This window comes from Phacochoerus africanus, chromosome 14 (genome assembly GCF_016906955.1).
Source record: "Phacochoerus africanus isolate WHEZ1 chromosome 14, ROS_Pafr_v1, whole genome shotgun sequence".
Lineage (NCBI taxonomy): Eukaryota > Metazoa > Chordata > Mammalia > Artiodactyla > Suidae > Phacochoerus > Phacochoerus africanus.
This window is the reverse complement of record NC_062557.1, coordinates 4,540,477-4,553,805: the sequence shown is the minus strand read 5'-3', so window position 1 is coordinate 4,553,805 and position 13,329 is coordinate 4,540,477. Positions and strand designations below refer to the sequence as shown.

Below are 13,329 nucleotides of genomic sequence, written 5' to 3'. Positions count from 1 at the left end.
AAGGGGGGCTTAGCCCCTCTCTGCCCTGCCGTTAGCATTGTTCAGAGGGCCCACAGAAAACCAATTCCAGCTGTGTACCTAGTGCCTTCTGACAATTCTGTCTTGAGGGAGTTCCCGTCGTGGCTCAGTGGCTAATGAATCCGACCAGGAACCATGAGGTGGTGGGTTCGATCCCTGCCCTTGCTCAGTGGGTTAAGGATCCGGCGTTGCTGTGAGCTGTGGTGTAGGTCACAGACATGGCTTGGATCCCTCGTTGCTGGGGCTCTGGCGTAGGCTGGCGGCTACAGCTCCGATTGGACCCCTAGCCTGGGAACCTCCCATATGCTGCGGGAGGGGCCCAAGAAATGGCAAAAAGACAAAAAAAAAAATTCTGTCTTGAATATAAACGGGGGGCTGGTTGTAAAAGTCCATCACGGAGCCCATCCATCTCCTGCTCATCAGGAGCTCTGTTCCTGGGACCCGAGGCAAAGATTCTATTGCACCACACCACGGAATGTAGTAGAGTCACAAGTTACCAGGATTGGAAGATGGACACCTCCGGGGACCATGATTCCGCCGAGGACACCGTGTGACCTGACTGGCTCCTAGACCTTTCTTGAATCGGCAGTGAATTTTTTTTTTTTTTTTTGCTTTTTCTAGGGCCACACCTGCAGCATATGGAAGTTCCCGGGCTAGGGGTCAAATCAGAGCTACCGCTGCCAGCCTACCCCACAGACACAGCCACACAGCATCCGAACGGCCTCTGCAAACTACACCACAGCTCACAGCAGTGCTGGATCCTTAACCCACTGAGCGAGGCCAGGGATGGAACCCACATCCTCATAGATGCTAGTCAGATTTGTTTCCGCTGTGCCACGTGGGAACTCCCAGGAGTGAATTTGATCCAAGGTTTGTGGGCTCTGCGGATGGAGAGCATGGCCGTGCAGCCCAGCATTGGAATGCTGAGCCCCCAACCCCAGGACCTGGCGTGAGGAGGGCCAGAGATGGTGGAGGAGGCGGCAAAGGCCTTTTGGGTACGAGGACCACAGTCCTGCATCAGGACCAGGCGAGGAGGGGTCCTTCCCTGCCTTCCTCTGCTCTCTTCCTTTCAGCTTTGCGTCCTCCTCAGATACAAGGAAAATCAGCACAGGTTCTGCCTGACAGTGAAGGCAGCTAATGATACCAGGGGCTCGCTCCCATGCTACCCTCTTCCCGGCCCCTGCCTTAGGAAGCGGTTTCCTTCCGACTTGTTCTTTGGGGAGGTGGACATTTGTTTCAGCGCACAGCCTACACCTGTGCACAAATGATCATGCCAGCACATTTGGAAAGCAGCAGGGAGCAGGAATGTCACCATCCAGGGCTGCCCAGGGCGGGGGGGCAGTTTTCTGGTCCTGAGTTTGAAGTGACCAGGCGGGTTCATTTCTCCCTCCCCCAGCCATGACAGAGGAGTCTGCCAGAGACAGTGATGGGTTCAGCCTCAGGCTTCCTGCCGAGGGTCAGAGACTTTCTCATTGTTCCTCCACAAATTAATGGAGTGGCCCCCCCATCACTATGGCAACCCCCCTCCCCAGGGCTTTTGTCATCGCGAAAAGGAATTCATCAGCCACGCCATTCAGTGAACTGTCTCCAGACAAAGAGATGGAAGAAAGAAATTACCGGAAGCCTGCCACCTCCAAATGGGTCTTTGTTTCCAGGAGAACAGTCCAATTGGCTGATGAGAGACCCAGAAACCACCGCAGAAAAAGATGGCTATTAATTAAGGAATGTTCCAGAAGTTGCCCTGGCCGAGGTGGAAGAGCGAGCTTTGCAGATCCCACGCACAGCTCCTGGCACAGCAATTAACCCAGAGCCCTGCCGGCATTTCAAAGACAAAAAAGGTTTTCTTTTTCTCCAGCCCTCCTGCCACCGGGAATTGGACTTCAATATCTCCCACCTCGAATCACACTTACCGGCTTCCCATCACCGTGAGGAAGGCCGTGAGCGGGAGAAAAAAAATGCAGCTCAGAAGCACAAAATCCACGAGTTCCCATTGTGGTTGAATGGGAACCCAACTGGTGTCTATGAGGACACAGGTTTGATCCCTGGCCCCAGTCGGTGGGTTAAGGATCCGGCATTGCTGTGAGCTCTGGTGTAGGTCGCAGACGTGGCTCAGATCTGGTGTTACTGTGGCTGTGGCTGGCACCTGCAGCTCTTATTCAGCCTGGGAACCTCCATGTGCTGCTGTTGTGGCCCCAAAAAGACAAAAAACAAACAAGCAAAGAAAAACCCAAAAGGTAGACAATCCAGGAGCCCCAAACCGTTGGCTGCCTGGGTGGGGTTCTGGGAGCCTCCAGCAAACAAGCAGGTGGTAAATGAAATTCACCCATTTTAAGGGCAGTCAGGACGTGGCTGCAAAGAAAAGCATCCTCTCCTGGCTTCCGTGGATTCCTTAAATGTTCCCTGCCCGACTCAAGGGTACCTGCGACCCCTGGGGTGCTCCTCGAATTCCGAATTTCCCCATTCGACTCCTTCCTCTGACTGGACATCCATCAGAGGCCCCTGCGGCATCCTGCTGGGTACCGCCTCCAGCATCATCAGGAGGTCCCACTGGACAGACCCCCAGGTAGCCCCTGTGGATTCTCTCTCTCGTCCACAAGGAGCATCCCATCTCCTTGCTTGGACTGACCTGCCTGGGCCTGGGGGCCGTCCTCCCATCCCCTAGGCCCTCTCCTGGCTCTACCATCCGAAGAGCTCAAGCCCATTTCCCCACCGTGGTGTCTGTGGGGGTGCAGTGGGGTGTGGGGGCTGGGTGTCAGTTAATTGCAACTCTCAATGGCAGGGGCCCCATGGCTTTTCACCATGCTTGGGGTTGGAAGGATTTAACCCCACCCTTCCACCAATGGGGGAGCGTGTGGGGGGCAGGCGGGACTCCCTGCAGAATAGCCGCTCACCTCCTCCAAGTCCTCCTGGAGTGGGGGCTCCTGCTCACACTCTCCCCTCTAACATTCTGGAGGGAGTGGGCAGGTTCAAGAGACAAGGGAACAGGCGCTCCCTTGCAACACAGCTGGCTAGGGAACCGGCCTTGCCACCCTGGTCACCGCAGTAGCTCCGGTCGCTGCTGCGGTGCAGGTTCAATCCCCGGCCTAGGAACTTCCGCATGCCCCGGGCGTGGCCAAAAAGGAAAAAATAGAAAAGATAAGAGACAGATTTGCCTTCGCCGCCACTGTGGTGACGTAGTAATTCTGCATGGCGTGAAGGTGGGAGGTCATGACATCCGAGGCTCTGGATCTTCAGTTAAACTCAGGTGCAAGAGCTTCAGTTCTTTTTTTTTTTTTTTTCCAGTTTTTGGTTTTTTTAGGGCCGCACCCTGCGACACATGGGGGTTCCCAGGCTAGGGGTCCAATCAGAGCTGTAGCTGCCAGCCTACCCCACAGCCACAGCAACGCCAGATCTGAGCCACATCTGCGACCTATACCACAGCTCACGGCAGTGCCGGATCCTTCACCCACTGAGCGAGGCCAGGGATTGAACCCGCATCCTCACGGATGCTAGTCAGGTTCGCTAACCGCTGAACGGCAACGGGAACTCCAAGAGCCTCAGTTCTAACAGCCCCAGCCTGTTTGGGCAGCTGCGACAAGCACACTACAGACGCGGGCGGCTTATAAACAACACACAGCGATTTTTCCGTTCTGGCTGAGGAGCCCAAGATCAAGACGCTGACAGATCCAGCACTGGGGGAGGCCCTGCTGCCTAGATGGCTACCTTCTCACTGCGTTCTCACGTGGCAGAGGGGCAGGGGAGCTCTCTGCAGTCCCTTCTGTAAGGACACTAATGCCACTCATGGGGGCTCCACCCTCATGCCCTCCTAATGCCATCATGGTGGGGCTTATGATGCAACCTATGAATCTGGGGGAGCCACAGATACTCAGTTCATAACTTTTTTTTTGCTTTTTTTAGGGCCTCACATGCAGCGCATGGAGGTTCCCAGGCTAGGAGTCGAATCGGAGCTACAGCTGCCAGCCTCCACCATAGCTACAGCAACGCCAGATTCGAGCCGCGTCTGTGACCTACACCAGCTCATGGCAACGCTGGATCCGTAACCCACTGATCAAGGCCAGGGATCAAACCCATGACCTCATAGTTCCTAGTCGGCTTCGTTTCTGCTGCGCCACAACGAGAGCTCCCAGTTCACAGCATTCTTACACAGCTGGCCTTGCGCATATAAAATCGGGACATGACAGCAGCTGTATTTCTTGAGTGCGCACTGTGTGGCCGGTGCCACAATGAACTCTTGATGGGGATTAGTTCTCCGAAGCCTCACCTGGAGAATAGATACGAGGTAGAGAAGAATGACCTTCACCCAAAGAGAGATCGGGGCTCAGCCTCGGCTACTGCCAGGTGATCTCAAGGGCAGGCTCTGCAGTGGGGTCCCCACCCCCAAAATGGCCACAGCAGTATCTCGCTTGCTATCAGGAGGCGAGGTCTAGTCCCCCCACTCTTAAACCTGGGGAGGGGAGCTTGTGAGCAGATAAGTGAAAAATGACGCCGTGTGATCGGAGACTAGGTCATAAAAGGCTATATGGCTTCCGCTGGGCTTGGTTCTCTCTCTCTGTCCCTCTTAGCCTGTGCGGCCCTGAGCCATTAAATAAGAGGTGCCACACACCAGAGACCACCTGGAGAGACAGATAAAGACAGGGAAGGAGCTTCCCGGCAGCCTAGAAGTTAAGGATTTGGTGTTGTCACTGCTATGGCTTGGGAACTTCTGCATGCTGCAGACATAGCCAAAACCCCCCCCCAAAACCAAAAAAGATGGGGGAGCCCAGAACCCAAGCATCTGTCCCCAACTGTGGTGCCGCCAGCCCAGGCTGCAGACTTCAGATGCTTCCAGCCCCAGCCACGGTCTGAGAGCACCTGTATGAAAGACCCCAGTGAGAACTGCCCGCTGGGCCCGGTCAACCCCCGGATCTGTGAGCAACAACACACAGGATGGTGGTTGTTTTAAGCTGCTAAGTCTGGAGCTGATGTGCCGTGCAGTGCAGGTAACCAGAAGAGGAGGTAAGAAGCACAAAGGAACGTGTGCTGGACCGTCCTGCTCCCCACCAATATCCACTGCCCCTTCCCGTCGCCCAGTGGGCAGCAGAATATGGCCCACGGGCCAAATTGGCCCCCTGCCCTGTTTTGTAAATAAAGTTTTATTGGAACACACATTCATTTATGCTTGTGCATGGCTTTCTCAGTAAAGTGGCAGAACTGGGAGTTCCCGTTGTGGCTCAGTGGTAACAAACCCGATTAGTGTCCATGAGGATGCAGTTTAATCTCTGACCTCGTTCAGTGGGTTAAAGCATCTGGCGTTGCTGTGAGCTGTGGTGTAGGTCACAGATGTGGCTCGGATCCCACATGGACGTGGCTGTGGTGGAGGCCGGCAGCTGCAGCTCTGATTCGACCCCTAGCCTGGGAACCTCCATATGCCGCGGGGGAGGCCCTAAAAAAAACTAATGATAACAGCAATAAAGTGGCAGATCTGGAGTTCCCTGGTGGCTCAGCGAGTTAAGGATCCATTGCGGTCACTACTGTGACTGGAGCCCTTGCTGTGGTGCAGGTTCTATCCCTGGTCCGGGAACCTCTGCCTGGCATGGGCATGGGCATGGCCAAGAAATTAAAAAAAAAAAATTTGAATAAAATGTTAGCGTTTCCATAATAGAGACCCCGCAGCCTACAATCTAAAAGAACTACCATGTGGCCCTTTACAGAGGAAATTTGCCAACCTCTGCAGCGCGGAATTAGATTCCCCTGCTTTCTGAACTCGGAAGTCCAGGGACCTGCTCTGCCCGGGGAAGTGTGAGCAGGTGACCGGGTCGCCCTCGCACAGAAGCGCTGGGAACCGGCTCGCACTCAGTGCCTTGCTTTCCTTCCCTTGGAGGAAAAGGCCCAGGGGTCTCAGGAGAGGCTGCCCCAGCAGCCAAGGTCCCGACCGAAGATCCAACTTGCGTCAGTTTCCTGTGGCCGCTGTAACCAAGTTCCCGGAACTTCAAACTCCAGACGACGATTCTCTCTCAGTTCTGGAGGCCACAGGGCGGAAATCATGGTGGCGCCGGATCGTGCTCTGTCCTGAGACCCCTGGGGGCGGGGGAGGAATTCATCCTTGCCCCCTGCAGTTCCTGGTGACCCCAAGGGTTCCTTGATTTGTGCCTGTGTCACTCTAACCCCTGCCTCTGTCATCACGGGGTGGGGGTGGGGGGGCAGGGCCTTAGCTGACCCACGAGGGACACTGTTCACAAGGGGCCCCTGAGACTCGGCGGTCGCCTGCCTCTGCACTGCGTGGGATCTACGACCTGGAGGGAGAATTCCAAGCGGAGGATGCAACGTGGGCACACCATCGAGACCCCACCCAGGCTCCAGACACGATTTCAGCGGACGACACCAACAGGAGAAACAGACTCCCGGCCCGGAGGAAGGCCCCAGGCCCAAGACGATTAAGGAGCTGTTAAACCTCAAAATAAACCTCCTCAGAGCCAAGAGGACAGTTCAAATTCACACGTCATGACCGAAATCCTCCTTCCCTCTTTCCCAAGACCCTGTCCCGTTTTTCCCGGAGACTAGGTGACCTGTCACAGGAAATCCTAGCCAGAAAAAAGCAATTGCCCCCATGGTGGGGGGAGGTGGCGGGGCGGGGCGGTGGCGGGGTGGGGTGTGTGTGTGTGGGGGGGTGGCTGCGTTCTCTCTGCTCGGTGCCCCCGGCCTCTCTGCTGGTCCACAAACCTGTTTGCAGTCTCACTGCCCCAGTCTCTGTCTCCTTCGACGCCGCCGTCCTGCCACACGGCACCGGGCAGCCTGCGCTGGGCGGTGGTGAACATGATTAGGCAACATGACAGAGAGGCGTCCGAGAGCCTCCAAGGGTGGACGTCAGGCGTGGCCAGAGCGATGAGAGGCCGAAGCACATCCTGAGGAAAGCCATGCCTTCAGAGAGCTTTGTTTTGTAATATCTCCAATTATGCCGTTTTCTTCCACCTGTGTCCCCCCCCCCCTTTTTTTCAAGGGCATCAATTACGATGTTAAGGGTGGCAGGTGAGCTGTAGGTTGGGGGCTCTGGGACATGGTTTAGAGTTGTGAACCCCCACCTCCAGTCCTCGTCCACACAGCATCCCGTCCTCCTGGCAGGTCTGGCTCTGACCGGCAAGCCGCTGGCGCCTTCTGATCTTCGGTTGAGACCTGGCTGGAGACCAAAAATGATGCACCAGGAAGACTGCAAATCTGTCTGAATTTACATAAAGATTTCCCAGGGCAGGTAGATTCCAGCTTTTTTTTTGATGAGAAGAATTTTGTTCTCTGTTTTCTGATGACCCAGAGGTCGGGGTGCTGCTGCAGGCTTTTGCAGAGCGGTCTTCTGGGTTTGGGGGGGTGGCACGGGGTGGGAATTTAACAGCAGACATTGGTGATCTTGGAGGCAGGGGTGGGCAGATGTACCCACTGGGTATCCTTTTCCAAACTCTGTGCTGCAGAGTCAAAACATTCCTTGTAAGGGGCAGTGAAGAAAAATCCAATTCCTTCCCTTCCATGTTCCAGAGTCAGCACCTGGAAGGTAAGCATTCTCTACCTGACTTCTCTCCTGTTTATTTCTCCCCTCCTCTGGCTCATTCTGCATCCCTCTCCCAAGGCTGGGCTGGTCAGCTAAGGAACCTCACGAATTTGCCCACAGATGGATGGTGTACCAGTAGCTGCCTGTTTAGCAACCGTATTTCTTCTTCCCGCTGAGGGCTCAGTATCTCTCCCGTGAGATATGGCTGGAAGAGTCCCCAGCCCAGACCTGAAGTTTCAAGCAATTACTCACCGGTGATTCTGGAGCTGTGACAGCTCGATGACAGCTGCCTCCTCTGTCTCCTCTGCTTGGTTGGAGATGGGCAGCGAGTAGGCTTCCGGTCTATGACGTTGAGGTTCCCCAGGGATTTCTGGGCTCTCTGTGAAGCCAAATAATATCCAGTATCCCTGTTCCATCCTGAATTCTAGAGCCGTGGGTCTCAGTGTCCCCAGGGGCTGGGATGATGTGCAGGCTGGACCTCCTAGAGGGAGGTGGCGCACCTGCCTGGACAGTGGTGCTGACCTTTGGCAACCAGGGTATTGATTCCCAAGAGGTCAGGCATGCTACCACTGAAAAGAGGTAAGTCAGCGCAGGATGCCTCCTCTTTGGAGGGGGTCTCTCAAGTCACCCCACCTGAACTGCTGGTTTAAGTAGATCCATCTCCCATCCCAAACCAGGGCTCCCCACATCCATGCCTGCAGAGACTGGTCCTGTAGTCGCCCTGGTCACGCGTCCATCCCTCTATCATTATTTACCCTCCACTCCCTTGGTCCTCATCTCTCCCTCCTACCTCCTCTCTCGAAGGACCTTTGGAAACAGATCTGTGTCTATGTTGAAACCAGGCGGGGGGCAAGCAAATGGCAGAAGAGAGGAACTCCCGCAGGGTGGCAGACCAAGTGATGGGGCCTTGCTCTCCTCTCTTCCAGCATGAGGGGAGGCAGCACGGAGCAGAACCCCACACCCACGGGTTTTTTGCATGAGTATTCACACTCAAAAGAAAGGAAAATTCCCAGGGTGGAAAATAGGTCATGAAAGGTTGGGGCAGGATAGCAAAGGCTGGCGCTAAACGCTCCCCAGGTTTGGGAAGGGGGCGGAGGGTCTAACATGTCAAGAGGAGGTGAGGTTTGGAGCTCACTTGAGCAGATGTAGCTGGAATAGAAGCCTAGACTCTTATTTGTGTGTGTCTTTTTTTTTTTTTTTTTTTTTAGGGCTGCACCTGTGGCATATGGAGCTTCCCAGGGTAGGGGTTGAATTGGAGCTGCAGGTGCTGGCCTACCCCACAGCCACAGCAATGCCAGATCCGAGCCGGGTCTGTGACCTACACCACAGCACACGGCAATGCCGGATCCTTAACCCACTGAGGGAGGCCAGGGATCGAACCTGCATCCTCATGGATACCAGTCAGATTCATTTCCACTGAGCCACGACGGGAACTCCCACCTAGAATCTTTTAGAGCTCCCCCTGCTGCCCTGAAGATGATGCCAAGGGGGCTAGAAAAACCCTACCTATTGAGTCAATGACTTGGGTATAAAAAAATCTGTCAGAAATCAAAACCCCAGGCCTCTACCAAAAGTGGGGGAAGGGTGTAATTTCATGAAATCTGAGGCGTAGAGGGAACTCAAGTCACAGGAACAACATAAAAATGGGTCCAGAACCATTTAAACACCTGCACGCTGGCAGAAGAAAATAGGAAACTTCTCTTTAGGGACAGCCCGGAGCATACTGGACCCCCACAGAGCAGGGGTAAATATTCCTAATATGGACCCAAAATAGAAAAATTACCAATATGTATGTAAACAAACTACCATAAAAAAAGAGACATTGTAAATTACAAAAGGAAAATTAGCTTCCCAACAACTGAATAGAACATCTGAAATACATTTAAAGCGTTTTTTTTTTTTTTTCTTTCTTTCCTTTTTTTCTTTTGGCTGGACATGTGGCATGTGGAAGTTCCCAGGTCAGGGACTGAAGCTGTGCCACAGCAGTGGCAATACCAGATCTTTAACCCACTGAGCCGCCAGGGAACTCTTAAAGTATATCTTCAATGACATGGGAAGTAAAAGACGGAATCAGGACATAAAGAAAGAATAGGGGATGTTGCCATGTGGCTCATTGAGTTAAGAACCTGACTAGCGTCCATGAGGATGTGGGTTTGACTCCTGGCCTCACTCAGTGGGTTAAGGATCTGGCGTTCCTGCAAGCTGTGGCATAGTTTACAGATGCAGCTCAGAACTGGCATTACTGTGGCTGTGGTGTAGGCTGGCAGCTGCAGCTCCAGTTTGACCCCTGGCCTGGGAACTTCCATATGCTGCAGATGCAGCCCTAAAAAGAAAAAACAAACAAACAAAAAAGGAAGAATAGGACATTTTGAAAAGGGAGTAAGCAGACATGAAAAAAAAAGAAATCAAACAGGCCTAAAAGTAAAAAAAGAACAACACTGAAATTATAAATTAAATGTATGAGAGTTTACAGCACTAAAGAGAGAATTAGAAAAGTGGGAGGGAAATCATTCAAAATGCAGTACGAGATATAAAGAGGTCGAAAATGAACACACAGTACAGAAACGTGGAAGAGCGGATGAGCAGGTTGAGCACACATCCTCCAGAGTGAAGCGCGATAATATTCAAATAGGACAAGTAAAAATAAACGGGCATCTTGGAGTTCTCTTGAGGTGCAGCCGGTTGAGGATCCAGCACCGTCACTGCAGTGGCATGGGTCACTGCTGTGTTGCGGGTCCCATTCCTGGCCTGGGAATTTCCACATGCTGTGGGTTTGGCTGAGAATAAATAAATAAATTGGCATCTAGACATATTTTGGAGAAACAGAGAGCATCAAAGACTCAGAGATCTTAAAAGCTACCGGGGAGGTAAGACTCGCCGCCTGAAAAGAAATGACGATTTGATTGACAGAATTCTCAGCATCACCGACGCCTGCCAGAAGACAAAGCTGTATCTGCAAAGGAGTGAGAGGGTGAATCTGTTAGCCTAGAATTATACACTCAGGTAAATTATCATCCAAAATTGAGAATGATAATGGAGACATTTTCAGACAGAGACAAAAAGAATTTCATGGCTCCTCACTGAAAGAACTATTAAGAGCTTTGGAGTGGAAATTAAATCCAGCATGATTTAAATGAGAATCAACCTAATGTGCCTTGACTGTAATTAACAATAATCTTAATAATGATAAGGATGAATCGAGGGGGTTAAAAACAAAGCGAAACTAAAACGCTAGCCCAGAATAACACACAGGATAGGAGGGGAGATTAGGGAAGAGACATGATAAAGAAGATAGTAAGTCTCAATCCAAACACAGCCATAATGACACTAATATAAACGTATTACACTTGCCTATTAATTGACTCGGACTAACTAGATGAAAAAACTCCAGACTTACTGGATTGGATGAAAAAAAAAAAAATCCACCTATACAAAACGTTTTATGATACAATTGGCACCAAACAACACAGAAAGATTGAAAACAAATAACGGTTGAAAAAAATACGCGTGCCCAAGAAAGCTGGTAGAGCCGTATACTACTGTCAGACAAAGGCGTCGTTAAGACAAAAAGCAAGACTAAAGAAATAAATAATTCTTTAAGAAAACATGCCAGTCGTGGAGTTCCCGTCATGGCTCAGCGGTTAACGAATCCGACTAGGAACCCTGAGGTTGCGGGTTCGATCCCTGGCCTCGCTCAGTGGGTTAAGGATCCGGCGTGGCCATGAGCTTTGGTGTAGATCGCAGATGTGGTTCGGATCCGGCGTGGCTGCGGTGTAAGCTGGTGGCTGCAGCTCCAATTAGACCCCTAGCCTGGGAACCTCCATATGCCAAGGGAGCAGCCCTAGAAAAGACAAAAAGAAAAAAAAAGAAAAAAGAAAACACGCCAGTCCTGAGCCTCTGTGCATCTATTCAAACATAAAAGGTGAAACTGTCGGAGCAACCAGTAGCTCACAGTCACAGGGAAACGTTTAACGTATCTCCGAGAGAAAATCACAGCTTCATTAGTAAGACGACAGACGATTTCCCCGCATAATTAACAAGCTTGATCTAGACATACATAGGAACTAAATATTCTTTTCAAACAGGCGTCTGACACAACGCATTTAATCAGATGCCAGGCTACAGAGGAAGGTCCAACAAACACCAGAGAACTGAGAGCATCCAGGTCACCTGCTGACGCTAAAGAAAGAAAACGAGGAATCACAAAAGGCTTGGAAACCGCGCGGCCTGCTTCCACCTCATTCAAGAGATGCAGCCTAACAGGAAGCACCTAGTCTGTAGACCCGAATGTCTGCGAAAGGGCTGCATTTCCAAACGTGGGCGACAGCTAAAGCAGTAACGCGTACTTTTTAAAAACTCGTTAATGCGTAAACGGGAAAATTAAGCAAGTAAGCATTCAACACAAGAAATTAGAATACCAGAGAAGTTTTTCAAAGAGCAGAAGGAAGGACCTAATAAAGCTAAGCACAGGGAGTTCTCTTGTGGAGCAGCATGTTGAGATCTGGCAATGTCACAGCAGTGGCTTGGTCATGGCTGTGGCACAGGTTCGATCCCCGGCCTGGAAACTTCCACACATGCCTCAGGTGCAGTGAAGAGCAAAAAAAAAAAAAAAAAAAAATGAGTGAAACAAAATGTATACAGCAAATAATTACCCGATGCAAAGTTGATTCTTCCAGAAGACAAAGCAAATCGCCTTTTAGTCATAAAGATCATGAAAAAAAAGGGAAACTACAAATGAAGACGATGAGGAATGCAGAGGAAGACAGAACCACCCAGGAGAATTCTTTAGAAAAACAGACAACATGAAGTTCCTGTCGTGGTGCAGTGGTTAACAAATCCGACTAGGAACCATGAGGTTGCGGGTTCGGTCCCTGCCCTTGCTCAGTGGGTGAACAATCCGGCGTTGCCGTGAGCTGTGGTGTAGGTCACAGACGAGGCTCGGATCCCGCGTTGCTGTGGCTCTGGCGTAGGCCGGTGGCTACAGCTCTGATTCAACCCCTAGCCTGGGAACCTCCATATGCCACGGGAGCGGCCCAAGAAATAGCAACAACAACAACAACAACAAAAAAGACAAAAGACAAAAAAAAAGAAAGAAAAATAGACAACATGAAGGGACAGCGTTATGTCAAAGTGTTTAGAAAAGGACGAAACAGAGAAAGGTGTAGAAAAAGTAGGAACGATCAAAAGTCTCTCAAAAAGCAAGAGAAACCCTGTAAGCATTCGGGACAGTAAAACAGTAGTCACAGATTGATTTGCAAACAATTTTTTAAAAAAGCAGCACTCTACTGGGCAAGTGTTACCCATGTACGTTTTGTACCTTTAAGTTGTGTATGGTCACATACCAAGACAGGTTTTACGAAACCTCCAAGGAACACTTAATCCTCATCAGGAACAAATTGGTCCATAGAAATTTCCTGGGATGGGGCTGGAGGAAGGGCTCCCCAACTCCTTTCATAGGGGTAGCGGGATTTTGCTCCCCAAAGCAGGCAAGAACAGCACCTACAAGGAAAATAAGAGCACAGATGCACAAATCCTGCATCAAAATTAGCAAAGCAAATCCAGCAACCTATATATAAATCCTTTATTATACGCAGAGTCTTTAACTCAGGAATAAAGGCAGCTTAACACTAAAATATCTGCTAAAATCATTCACCACATTAAAAGATTAAAGGAGGAAGTCCATATATATAATAATCTTAGATGCAGGGCAGGCATTCAATAAAATGTAAAATCCACTCATAACTTTTTAAAGGAAATTCTCAGCAAACAGAATGGATGGAAATTTTCTTAAACCG

General features: G+C 51.0%; 1 long non-coding RNA gene across 1 annotated transcript in view; it reads right to left on the bottom strand.

Annotated features, from left to right (window-relative positions):
• Positions 1-7,792: 7,792 nt before the first annotated feature.
• LOC125115044 (uncharacterized) overlaps positions 7,793-13,329 on the bottom strand; it is a 42,559-nt gene continuing 37,022 nt past the window's right edge. Inside the window, exons 2-3 of the long non-coding RNA XR_007131969.1 lie at positions 12,877-13,033; positions 7,793-7,913 (exon numbers count right to left, since the gene is read on the bottom strand). This is a non-coding gene — a long non-coding RNA (uncharacterized LOC125115044). The remainder of the gene's footprint in view (positions 7,914-12,876; positions 13,034-13,329) is intronic.